Below are 13,997 nucleotides of genomic sequence, written 5' to 3' on the forward strand. Positions count from 1 at the left end.
TCTAAGGAATAAATTTGTTTTTATTTTTAAACTATCAAACTGTTCAGTTTCAATAAGACTGGATAGCAGTTCCTCCATTTGTGGCAACAATTGTTTATTGTCTCTTGTGTGCCCTTTTTCAGGCGGGAAAGCCTGAATAGAGTAAGTCGTTGACAGCCCCAGGGCATGGTCAGCTCTGGCGGGAAGCCAGAGTTTAAATCCATTGGCCACCTGCACTTGCGGGAAGCCCAGGTTTGAATCTATTGGTCGCGATTCACCTGGGCAGGTATAAAGAGATGCCAGGTAACTCCTTCACCCAGATTCATTCCTGATCCAATAAAGAAGTACTACCCAGCTCAAGTGTCCATCACTCTGTGCGACCACGCGACATTGCAATATGTATATGTATATGTATGTGTGTGTATGTAATCTATCTGTGAATGCTTTGGTTTCATATATGAGACTTAATGCAATGCTTATGTGAAACATGATTTTGCTACAATGGTGAATGTCCTGACCAGAATGTTAATTTACACTCTAAATGTTCCCTTATTGCAATCAAGTAGTAACGTAGTTCAAGTACAAACATGGCTGAAGCAAACTTATTAATTATAGGAATTGCTTTTGTCTTGGCTTCAACTTTGAGGACTACAGTTCCTATCATTCAGCATTAGCCAAAGCTCATGAATAAAGAGGGGATTAAGAATATTTTAACTACCACAATTGTGAAATCTCTCTAGTATGTGGTTGCTAACAAAGCACTGTTGTATGAAATGGGCTTCTTTATTGTCATCAATCTCCTCTCTGAGCATCTGTGAACAGTGACAGAGAGAGGGAGTGCAATGAGGCACTTTGCCATGGTAGTTCTTAAAAAGTCATGTTCAGGTCAGTATCTGGCAGCTTATTTAACTTAGATCTACCATCAGGGAACCATTTCTATGCAGTTCTGTTACTTGCCCACATTGTTCCTCTGCCCTTTGCTCTGCATTTTCCCTAGCCAAACTGGCCTTTCATTTCTCTCACAGGAGCTGAACTATTTGCAAACATTAAGTGGCTGACAGTTCAACTCCCTTAGTAGTTAAACTGTTCCTGAATGTTATAGGACATCAAGCATCTCAGGCTAAAGCTGGCTTCAAAATATAGATGGATTCTTGGATAGATAGATGCTTCTGGACGCTCTATAAAGCTGTGTTTGTAATAGCCATTACAAGTGGAGACCCACAAGGAATTTCAGCAGGGGAGAAAGGAGGGTTGATTCATTTCCTTCCTGTGAAACAAATCAATTACTAGAAGAAAGAGGACTGAATTCAGGTAAAGTTTCCCTTGAGCTAAAGCAAGTATTTCAACAGTTGCTTTGGAGACAAAGGATGAGAAGTTCTTCTCTTCATCCTCCACAGAATATTTGAGGAAAAGGAGGTGGATTCAGAAATATTTCTTGACACTTGTTCAGAATTAATTTTTTAAAATTATTTTTCAGAAGTGGTAATAGCCCTTTGTTTTAGTAGGCTGTGAAAAGAAGGAGATGAATTCATGGCAGAAGTCTTTGCCGCAAGTAAAATATTTATTAAGGTACCATGTTAAAAGTCCCACTTAAATGTCTGCTACTGAAACAACTAGCTGGAGCAATTCATTGCTTCCATGTGTTGTTTGTGAGTTTCTAGGAGGAAAACGTTCTCTTTGTGAGAGGCAGAATGCTGTTGTTGGGGAGTCTTCTTATTTCGTGAATGCAGTCTCTGTTAGTGAAACAACTGCTGGATAGGTAAAGGAAGAATTGGCTGCAAAAATAGCAAAGGCAGCATCAAACTTCCTCTAATGATTTGGATAAATATCACACACACTCACACACAGAGACACACAGAATTGTTAAAAATGTAAGCCCACTGAAGTCAGTTAACGGTCTCTGAACTAGTGAAAGAGATGGTACAAAATATATACATCATCCTGGTCAAATCCTTTGCACTCTGTTCGGTTCCTTCTCTGTTCTTAGAGGTTTCATTTCTTCCTTTTAAACTCATATAGTTTATTTTAATTGCCATTATATATATATATATATATATATATATATATATATATATATATATATATATATATATATATATATATATATATATATATATATATATATATATATATATATATATATATATATATATATATATATATATATATATATATATGTTTTCTGAGGTTTTCACGGGTGTTTGTATGTGGATCTTTGGTCATTCGGTTTTTCCCCCACGTAGAATTGAAGGTGTAAGAGCAACATTTCGACGGAATCCCATCCGTCATCCTCAGGCTGGTGGCTAGGAAGCTGAAGACACCAGCCTGAGGATGACGGATGGGATTCCGTCGAAACGTTGCTCCTACACCTTCAATTCTACGCGGGAAAAAAACCCGAATGACCAAAGATCCACATACAAACACCCGCGAAAACCTCAGAAAACACACACACACACACACACACACACACACACACATATATATATATATGTGTGTGGTGTGTGCGCACACATACACACACACACCACATATGTTGAACAAAGTTCTACCTACCTATCTATCTAGCTAGCTAGCTAGCTATCATCTGTCTAATTTGGAATTTGCATGGTTGAAGGCCAAAATACTTTTTACCTTGTTCTCCTCTGTGTTTATAGAACAAAACATAATTCTATACACACTGTACAAACACAGTTTGACCATTTTTGTCCATTTTTATATATTTTTTTGAAACAGTGACCTTCATAACATCTCCAAAAAATTGAATGCTTTTAAGAAATATAATGTGCTCATTTCTCTGTTCCCTGACCCCTCTCTTCAGTCTTAATTCTCTCCATGATTATCTTGATATGAAAAAGATTATATAACTATAATCTAGATGGAGGCTATGAAACCCTTTAAGTAAATGTAAACAATGTAATTATATATCACCAAAGTAACATGAATATCATATTATATATGAACTATGTAAGAATTATAGCTTCTGTAAATAATGTATTCTTCCATACTTCTCTATTAAATACTTCAGTTGGCATTTTCAAATATAGACCTATAATATTAGACACTTTACTAACTACTGATTATTAGTAGCTATTCCATCGAGTTGAAATAATCCATGTGGCCTGCATTTGAACTAGTGACCCAGCAATTAAAACATCTTTTTCATTACCAATTCTTTAAGTTCAATAGTCCTTTTTCTTAGTCACATTTCTAGTAATTCTGCCTGTGGGTTGGTGCATCTTAGCAAATTACATTTTAATATTAGCAAAGCAGAGTCATAAAATTTTAAATGATAGGTTCAAAAGATATAACTTCTGGAACATTTTTTAATGTTAATATTTAAAAAAGGCTCTTGGTACCATTGAAACTTTATGTGGTTGGTAACATGATTCATGTCTTCGGCAAACAGATTCACAGTTTGTCAATCTCTTTCTTCTAACAGAACGCTATTTGAATCACAGTGGCTATAACTCCCTTCAAGCACAGCCAGTTTTCATGGAAGTCACATTCAATAGATGCAAATGTACATTTAGATTGAAAACTATTGTTCAAGTTGTCTAATCCAGGCATGTTTTAAATATTGGTGATATGTTATTGATATGTTCACAGAAGATACAGTAGCCCTGATAGGCATACCAATAGACATCCCCTTTTTTTAATCAGAAGCAAATTGGCAAGAATACTTGGAGCTTCATGATCAAGTGTCCTTTAAATTTAAGTTTATCAGCAGTTCATCCACCATATTAACATGAGTAGTGTCTACAAAATTGTATAAGATCCACCAAGTTAGCAATGATGAATGCTTTTGTAATTTTATGTGTCAGAAGAATTTAGTAATGCAATCTCTCCCTAGTCAGAAAACATGGTGTTATTGGCTCCAGTTGTTCTGTTTCAGAGAGATCTTAATCCAAATACTATTTTGAGTATTACAGATACTGTATATAATTGCAGATCAGCAGAGAATTTTAGGTGCCAAAATACACTCCCAAAATTGAGTTCAGCTTATCTACCAATGGGCTTATCCATGAATATATGAGGTAGATTTTCCGCTCAGCTTTTTAAAAGTATCCTTATATCCCATATATACTCTGGATAAACCCATCCACAGATAAGCAGACCATCAAATTTTTGATCAAAATACCATGAAAAATGTGCCATGCGTAGATAAGTCAATTGTGCAAATTAAAACAGAAACACAAAAATTTGAGGGTTGGCTTATCCGCAGGTGACACATTTTCCCTGGGTTTGTACATATTATAGTTTAGCAAGCCAAAATATGAATGACCAAACAATGTTAGTAAATGGAAACATAGATTCCCCAAGAAATATTACAATAATTACTAGACCTCTGTTATAGTTATTTGTGCTGAACATACCTTTGTTTTTTTTATTTAGTCTTACATTAGTCCTCCCTCTGCAAAATAATATACTGCTCAAAAAAATAAAGGGAACACAAGATAATACATACTACTATTAAATACCGTACATTGTGTTGTTTAAGTGTTCCCTTTATTTTTTTGAGCAGTATACAGTATATAACCCCAATGGTCTGTACTTCAGCACTATATTCGGGAAACATTGCATCATTAATTTAGCACACAACTGAAATTGATAAGGAGATAACCATAGTTAACTATTTGTATACTGTGCTCTTCACTTTTTGTCCAATAAAAAGTCTGTTAAGACTGTTATATAAATTATAACCAGATTTTTTTCCCAACAGAAAAATAAATCTTTTCACTCTTTCATTTTGACAGTTGTTAACATATAATTTCTGCATCTGTCATCCAAAAATAATTGCATTTAGCCTGCAATAATTCATTTTCATTTTTCTTTCTTTAGCTTCATCATCTGGAAATCATCCATCTCACTTGAATTTTGACTTAACTTTTGTATGTGCGAATATTATAATATTGCTAATCATAAAAGATATATCAAGTGTGTTTGTTTCTAGTGAGTTAGATTCACTGTTATGACTTGTAAAAATATGATAGTATCAAAAATAGCTGACCTTTTGAAAATCATTTCTGCATTTTTATCTGTCCATGCCAGGTGGCCATTTCAGTTTTAGTAACCAAATACATCATAACAGCAAACCCTTTTATAAGCTTTATATATTTTGAAAAAGAACATTTTCCTTTGTAGATGCTGATTTTAAAAGGATTCCTCTCCAACCATACAAAGGAAATTAAAACCATACAGATTCAATCATAACAAAGTCCAAGAATCTCAGCCTGTTTTTATGTGCATGAAATTTTACTTCAGATACAGTATTAGGCAGCTCAAATACCTGGTGTACAACTGATAATAGAAAAATCCTGACATGTTTTGAGTTATAATCACATCAGGTTTGTAACCTGTTGCTAAAATTGATCTCATCTTTGGAAGAAGGGGGTGGGTGGGAATCAAGACGAGAGAGTTAATCTAGAGATAAGCAACACAGGGAAATAGAAAGTAGATGTCTTCCAGACTAACACAGTGGCAAGCATAAGATATCAAAACGATATTCATTTTTGTTTTGTTTTTTCAAAGTGTATATGAGAAATTGGGATCAAAGTTTCCATTTAATTTTATTAGAAATACCCATTCATACAAACAGCTAAACATTTTGTACATTGCATTCACATGTGATCTGCAAAATGAATATTTTGCCCCTGTAGATGAATTTATTGCTCTTGTATATCTTGAGCTAATGACGGAATGGACAATAGGGCAGAGGTATGTTTAGCCGGGAAAGCCAACATTTTTTTAATGGGAAAATAAAGCCCATCATTATAGAATTCTGCAATGTTTGTCTTGATCTGCACTAAAATCACTGGCCGACGTTATAGACTATTAATCTTAAAATGAGAGCCCTTCCTCAAATAAAACTTCAAAAAACTTACCTATTCTTTCATACGTAAACGTATTCTACGTTCTCGGCAGCTTTTTTTCTGATCCTCCTCTTCCGGTCCTTGCCTGCCTCTGAAACATAAATGTGCTCTGCTCTAAGGTAAGAAGCAGGCAGGACAGCTGGCTATCGAAAACCCTTTATTAAGGAACCAGGCAAAGAACAGGTAAACAGCGTTTCTATTTATACTATAGCTGACTGACCGTCAGCCAATCGGGGCTGTGCCGGTTTCCCGCTTGTTTGTTGGAGCCAATCGGAGTCTAGCCGGTTTGACAGCTCGGAGCTGTCAAACTGGTTGCGCTTGCGCGGTAGCCGGCAGATTTGACAGCCAAGAGCTGTCAAACGGCTTGCGCTTGCGTAGTCGCTCTCCGGCAGCTTTTGACAGCTGTCAAAAGCTGCCGCGGCTTTTACCTCAGCTCATGAACTTGCTTAATAATCTTTTTGGTGCGTAACATTAACATGTGAATACAACAACTAACATGTGAATACACAACACCCCTTACCCCTCCCCCAGACTGGTGTGAAGATTTCCCCGGGTGTTTCTCCGAGATGTTCCCCATTCAAAGTCTTTTAAGTATGCGGGGGGTTTCCTTGCTCTTACTGAACGTCGGGTGGGTGTTCCCTCTGGAGGTTCTGCTTCCCCTGGTTCGGAAGGTGATGTGTCAAGGTTTGCGTTCGGTTCTCCTGGCTCGGGAGATAATGTGCCGGGGTTTGAGCTTGGCTCCTCGGGCTCTGGGTCCCTTCTGTTGGACGCGTGCTGTTGGGGGAATTTGCTAGGCTCGGGGGGGTGGGTGAGGCGTAATGGCATTTCGTTCCCCCCATGTTTTGCAGGCTTCGTTGTCGCAACTGATCGATGTCTCTGCGGAGGTGGTTGTTGTTGCCGTCATCGATGATGTATGACAGGGGTCCCATTTGTTCTTGTACAACCCCCTGAATCCATTTATCCCCACCCCCGTAGTTCCTGGCCCAGACAGCTTGACCGATAGTGAGAGTTCTGTGTTGGAGGGGCACGTCAGGTTCTGCGGAGGCTCTGTCAGGGTGTAATCGGTCAAGTCTGGTTGTGAGTCGCTTGCCCCAGCGGAGTTCTGCCGGCGACCTCCCGGTGGTCGTGCAAGGGGTCGTATGTTGCGCTAGTAAGAATTGCGCCAGTCTGCGGTGCCAATTGCCGGTGATGATTTTCCGCAGTGCCTCTTTGGTTGACTTTACCATGACCTCAGCCAAGCTGTTCGACGAGGGATGGAACGGAGCTGAAGTGGTGTGTCTAATAGAGTTTGCCGTTTTGAAATTCTGGAATTCGTGGGAAGTAAATTGGGGGCCGTTATCGGAGACTAGAACATCAGGTAATCCGTGTGTGGCAAAAAAACCCCTCAGCACTTGCACCGTGGCTGCAGAGGTCGTGCTGTTGACAGGAGCCACCTCCAACCACTTAGAATAGCTATCTACCACAATTAAAAACATCTGTCCCTGAAAGGGACTGCAAAATCTACGTGGATGCGGGACCAGGGTTTTTTCGTTGTTTCCCACCTGTGGACAGGAGCCTGGGGCTGAGCAGCTCTGACAATTTGGCAGGGGTAACAGCCGGCCACATATGCTTCAATTTGTTTATCGAGGCCAGGCCACCAAACGTAGCTTCTGGCTAAAGCTTTCATCTTAACGGTGCCTGGGTGGCCCTCGTGCAAGGTTTCTAGGACTTTGGTTCTATGCTTTTCAGGGATTATTACTCTGCTCCCCCATAATATGCACCCCTGGTGGGACGATAATTCTTTTTGTCTCGAAAAGTATGGTTGGAAGTCAGACCCCGGGGATGTAGCTTGCCAACCTGAAGTGATGTAGCCGAGGACTCTGCCCAGAATTTTGTCGGCAGCTGTGGCGGAAGAGATGTCTTTGACTGACAAGGGGCATTCTGGCAATTCCGATATGGCCAGAATATTGCCAGCGGGGTTGGGGTCGGGGTCTATTTCGGGCAGGGGGAGCCTACTTAGCCCGTCTGCGTGTCCCATGTCCTTCCCCGGCTTGTGTACTAGTCTGAAAGAATAAGCAGATAAAAAGGTAGACCATCTGAGAATGCGGGGAGACAAAATTTGGGGTGTCTGCTTATCGCATGTAAAAATCCCTAACAGAGGCTTGTGGTCTGTAAAAATGGTGAATTGGCGTCCATAGAGGTAGTCGTGAAATTCCTTCACGCTAGCCACTACGGCTAAAGCCTCTTTGTCAATTTGAGCATAATTGCGCTCTGGTTTTGACAGCGTTCTGGAGTAGAATGCTATTGGGGTTTGGGTCCCCTCCTCCGTTAAGTGACTTAGGACTGCCCCGATGCCATAGGGGGAAGCATCACATGCTAGGCAAAGGGGTAACGGTTCATTGAACAGTGCTGCGGTGGCGTTGCTGGAAAGTAAGTTTTTAAGGAGCCTGAAACTGGAGTCGTGTTGAGGGGACCAGGACCAAGGGGTACCCTTGTCCAGGAGCCTGTGTAGGGGCTCAGCTATGGTAGCCTTATGAGGTAGGAAGGCATGGTAAAAATTAAGTAGCCCCAGGAAGGCTTGAAGTTCCTGTTTATTTTTTGGGGTAGGGGCTGTTTTGATAGCTTTGATTTTTGACTCGGTGGGGTGTATTCCCCCTGCGTCGATCTCGTATCCTAGAAATTCTGCAGATGAAACCCCTATGGAGCATTTATCTCTTCTTAATTTCAGTCCTGCTGCTCTGAATCTATGGAGAACTTTTTCCAGCTTGGTTGCTAAGTCCCTCTCAGATTCCCCTGCGATAAGAACGTCGTCGAAATATGGGCAGACCCCAGGGATTCCTTTAAGTGTTTTTTCCATAATTTCTTGAAAAATCCCTGGGGCTGCAGATATGCCGAATTGTAGGCGGTTAATTTTGAAGGCTCCCCGGTGTGTGACAATTGTCTGTGCTAGAGCGGTGTCAGGGGTGACAGGCAGTTGCAAGTACGCCTGCGCCAAGTCTAATTTAGCGAAAATGGCGCCTGACCTAATGGCTGCGAGGACGTCTTTGACAGCAGGGACAGGGTAAGCATGTGCATTTAATGCGTGGTTCAGGGTGGCTTTATAATCCGCGCAGAGTCTGATTTGGCCATTAGGTTTAATTGGGGTTACTATTGGTGTTTCCCATTCGGCCCCCTCGACTGGTTCTAATACCCCCAGTTTGACAAGTCTGTCTAGCTCGTTTTCAATTTTGCTTTTCAGCGCGAATGGGACCCTTCTAGCCTTAATTCTTATGGGCATTACATTAGGGTTTAGTTTTAGTGACACCGGGGGTCCCGTATACTTCCCTAACGAGCCATCGAAGACGTCTGCGAACTGATGGCAAACGGCATCTAGGTTTACCAGTTGGGTTGCGTTGACGCCTGTCAGTGCTATTCCTAAAGCTTCGAACCAGTCAAGCCCAAGCAAACTGGTTCTGTTTTCTTGTGTGACTAATATTGTGAGGGGTCCCTTAAAGTGCCTAAATTCCGTCGGAATTGTGGCTTTTCCCCTGAGCCTGATAGGGGTTTTTTGGAAATCAGCCAGGCGAAGGTTAGTGGGTCGCAAAACAGGTTGCTGCCGGCTTTGGCTGCAAATGTTTTTGTAAGTTTGCCATGAGATGAGGGAGACGGAGGATCCCGAGTTGACCTCCATCTCACAGGGAACCCCGTGGAGCAGGACGTCCACCTTAACTTTGGGCTTAAGAACTAGATGGACTGTATCCTTTCCCGTACTTTTCCTGACATTTAGCACTAAGGATCTGGAAGTTTTTTCCCCCCTGGGCGTAGGTGGGTTCGTACCTGCGGATGTCACTTCTAATTCGTGCAGGTTTTCTTGGCTCCGGCTCCGGCATACGGCTCTGAGGTGACTTGTTTTGCCACAGCCGTGGCATTTGGCACTGCGGAAACGGCACGATGCCCTTGGGTGGTTTCCTCCGCAGCTGGCGCATTTGACTCTGATGGACTGATGGCTAGGGCTTTTGTTGTTGAAGGGACCCCCTTGGTTGGCGCGCTGGAACTTGAGCTTCTCAAATCTGCGTTGGACGGCATCGATGTCAGTGGAGACGTCATTCTCCTCTGTGACGCTATAGGCAATGTCCTCTTGGTGCACGGACCCGCTGGGTCCGCTGTCAGGAGGTCTGGGGTTGTCGCTGTGACTGTCTTCATAAGCCACGACTTCCATGGAGACTTCTGCCAAAGTTAAAGTGGGTTTGGCGATTAGCTTCTTCCGTAGGCGCTCGTCCTTCAGCCCGATGACTATCTGGTCACGGATCCGGTCCTCCAGATCAGGGAACCGGCATCGGCGTGCGGCGTGCCTGACTCGTGCTATGAAGTCGTTGGCGAGTTCATCGGGGAGTTGTACGCGCCGGGCGAAGTTCACTCGCCAAAACAGCTCGGACTTGGTCGGCATAAAATGTTTGCTCAGTCCCTCGGTGAGTTCCGCGTACGGAATGGTGGCGATGGGTTCAGGGCTGAATAGACCTACGGCCGCATCATATACGGCAGGTCCGCTGAGCCAAAGGAGCGCTGCTGCCTTGGCCCGGTCGTCTGTTATCTTTTTTACCACCAGGTACCCTTCCACCTGGCCCAAGTGTGACTCCCAGCACTCTGGGTGGCGAATGTTAAATTCGCGGATGTGGCCGTGGTTTGCCATACTGTCCGGTCGTGGGTACTGCTCGCGTTGTAGTGGAAGCTGTGCTTCCAGTCAGTGACTTCAGCTGTGACTTAGCTCGGAACCAAGAAAAAAATCTCTTATTTCCCTTGGATAGTGAAGCCACGCGAAGCAGTGAATCCCACCTTCGTCGCCAGTGCTCTAAGGTAAGAAGCAGGCAGGACAGCTGGCTATCGAAAACCCTTTATTAAGGAACCAGGCAAAGAACAGGTAAACAGCGTTTCTATTTATACTATAGCTGACCGACCGTCAGCCAATCGGGGCTGCGCCGGTTTCCCGCTTGTTTGTTGGAGCCAATCGGAGTCTAGCCGGTTTGACAGCTCGGAGCTGTCAAACTGGTTGCGCTTGCGCGGTAGCCGGCAGATTTGACAGCCGAGAGCTGTCAAATGGCTTGCGCTTGCGTAGTCGCTCTCCGGCAGCTTTTGACAGCTGTCAAAAGCTGCCGCGGCTTTTACCTCAGCTCATGAACTTGCTTAATAATCTTTTTGGTGCGTAACATTAACATGTGAATATAACAACTAACATGTGAATACACAACATGCTGTACCATATCTTAGTGATACATGGGGATAAAAGCTGATCTGTGAATATGGGGGAAGGGAATGGACTTTCTCTTACATTCAGAAAGGGGTGAAGAACTCAAGTACATCACTTGTGCAATGGTTCCTCTAGTTCTTGAGAACGTCAGAGAAAGTTCTTTGCAAATAACATAAATGCCTGAGGTGTAGGAAGAAATCTATGTTGAAATTGTCATGATATGACATTTTTCTATTTACTGTGAAGCCAAGAAGAAACATTCGTATTAGTGTGTCACAAAAGAAGAAAACATCAGAAGGTGGGTACCTGCACCAGAAACAAAGCTGCTATTGGAAAAGGTCTCCTTTTATGTCTCCCCTGGTCTTTTGTTTTATTAGCTCAACTATTATGCTTTGAAATGTATCCATTTTAATTTTTAAAAGGTTTTATGTTATTTGTCAGTCTAATTTCCAACTTTCACAGCACTCCAGGGTCACTTGATTGTGATTTGTAACTTTCCTGCCAGCTGCTGAGAGTCAAAATCAATGGGGAAACCAGTAAAAAATTGCAAATGGCACTCTCGTGAGGTCTCACTCAATGACCCACATGGTCCTCATTTAACGATGGCAACCAGGGCTGCGAGAACTGCTGTTGCTAAGTGATGTGATCAAATGGTTTTTTTTGACTTATGATAGTGTTGCTTAATGACAAAGTTTCCTGTCCCAAATAGCATCATTAAGCAAAGATGCCTTGCTTCTCTTTTTCTTTTCTTTTTTAAAATATGTTTTATTATTTTTTAACATACACCTTAATATTTGGTAAACATCGTGTTGTCTGAGTTAGTGTTTAAAAATAAATAACAATTAATTTCTATAATTCTATAGTCCATATAATAGCTTTACTGTACTTGATTTCCTCTTCTTCCAATAGTACTCTCTTTTGCCAACCTTAAATTAATACAGTTCTTATTTAAATAAATGACAATTAAATATACACATTTTTCTCATGTTCTGCAAACAATAACCACATCAATATAAAGCTTCTTTTCATTGTTCATCTTGATTGCCTCATCATAAATTGTTTACATTCTTATTTAAATTTGTTTTCCCCACAATATTCAAAACATTCTTACTGGTTAAGATTTTCTCAAAATTAGTTACACTTACGTTTTAAGTCTTTTTTCTCATATAAGCCATCATATGTTTACATTTCTCGTGTCTTAAAGAAAAATAAGAGAGAGAAAAAAAAGACAAAACAGAGAAAACATTTCTTTTATTTAAACCCAACATTTTTATATTTCTTATGTCAAAAAACCAAACATAAAAGAAAAAAGAAAGAAGGCATACTATATTACTTGAGGGGTTCATCCCTCTTAAACTAATTTTCATTTATATTCAAAATCTTTTTATTTCTTTAACCATATTCAAAACAAATGTTTAATTTTTAAATACTCCCTTTGGTATTCCCATCATCTATTTTCTTAATTCTCACTTTAGCCTCTCTTTTTTTGCCCATCATCCCTGTTCAATACGCTTCAATGAATCAAAGAATCTTTCCATAATCATATAAATATTGTTGCAGGTACAAAAGGCAAAACAGGCAAGATGTTTCCATACGAAGGTTTAACCCCCTCACATCCACCAAAAATCCCTTCCTTTTTTTCTTGATTTTATTTATTATTTTTTGTCTCTCAAGTTCTCATAATTCTTCTGGCAAAATCCATTTTGCCAAATCTCCTTTCTTGTTCTCAAACTTATTTTGTAATCTTAAAATGTAACTTGTCTTTTCCATGTCTAGAGTTTCCTGTATTTTTTTCCCATCTGGGTTAAGTCATACTTCCTTGTATTGTTACATTCCATCTTGAAATCTCTCTCCTCTGTCCCATATTCAGCCATCTGCCCCTTCTACTCACTCTCTATTTTTATTTTCTGAGAATTTTTATGTTGTAAAGTTAAATTGGAGATGTGTTCATTTATGTTTTCATGGTTATGCTTAATTTCCTCATGGTTTGAGATTATTGTTGTTTGGATTAGTTGCAACACAGCATAGATCTCTCTCCAGAAAGTACCTGTTTTTTCTTGGTATATTCTTTCTGCAGATCTCTGGTCCTCCGTGACAGCCAAAAATCAGGCTTTTCTCTTTTCTGCAGACAGCTCCAGAGTCACAGTTGCATTAGCATTGGTAATCCAGAAAGGTCAAATCTGTTTTTTTAAAAAGTTTATAATTCTCAATTTGTATAAAGCCCAAGATGTTTTCTTTTTTGTTTCTTTTTTGTCACAGCTGTTCTCTGTTATTAAGACAGAGGTCACCAGATTCAAATTATCTTTTCCTGGGCCTTGCCAGTCCCTGTAATTAGAGCAGCTGTTGTTGTGTATTTTCATCCACCACTAGATGTCAGCACCAGTTCTTTCAGTTTTTTTCAAGAATAGACAATTCTTTACTTCTATTTTCATGATATAAAAGGAAAATCTTAACAGATTCCACCAATTTCAAACTTATCCAAATTAAGTCTTATGTTCTTTTCATTTCAATATATTTCTGTTCCCCCTGCAAGGTTTAATTTGCTGCTTCCATCTGCAGGAGGGAGGGGTAAAGTTCCCCCTACTTCTCACTTTTGGAGGCTTTTTACTTCTTGGGGTTTTTTCTCCCCCCCCCCAAGAAATCAATTTCCAAGTAGAATAGAGAAAATTGCAGTTCTTACCCAGTTCCAAACACATTGTTTACAGTCAGCTTGAAGTAGTATTTTTGGACTTCGGTTGCTAGATTCAGAAGTTAAGCTAGCCTGTTCTCCTGCCGGTTTCTGGAGGGCTTTTCCCAAACCAATTGGATCGACTGCCATCTCTCCACAATTGGCGGGACTTCCCCCCTTCTATGCTGCCTCTACGGGGCAACTTCAGGCCCATTTAGGGTCTCCTGGCAGGCAGAAAAAAAGAGAAAGAAATCAGCCATAGGGTGTGTGATCCCTT

This window comes from Vipera berus (genome assembly GCF_964194415.1).
Source record: "Vipera berus genome assembly, chromosome: 2".
NCBI lineage: Eukaryota > Metazoa > Chordata > Lepidosauria > Squamata > Viperidae > Vipera > Vipera berus.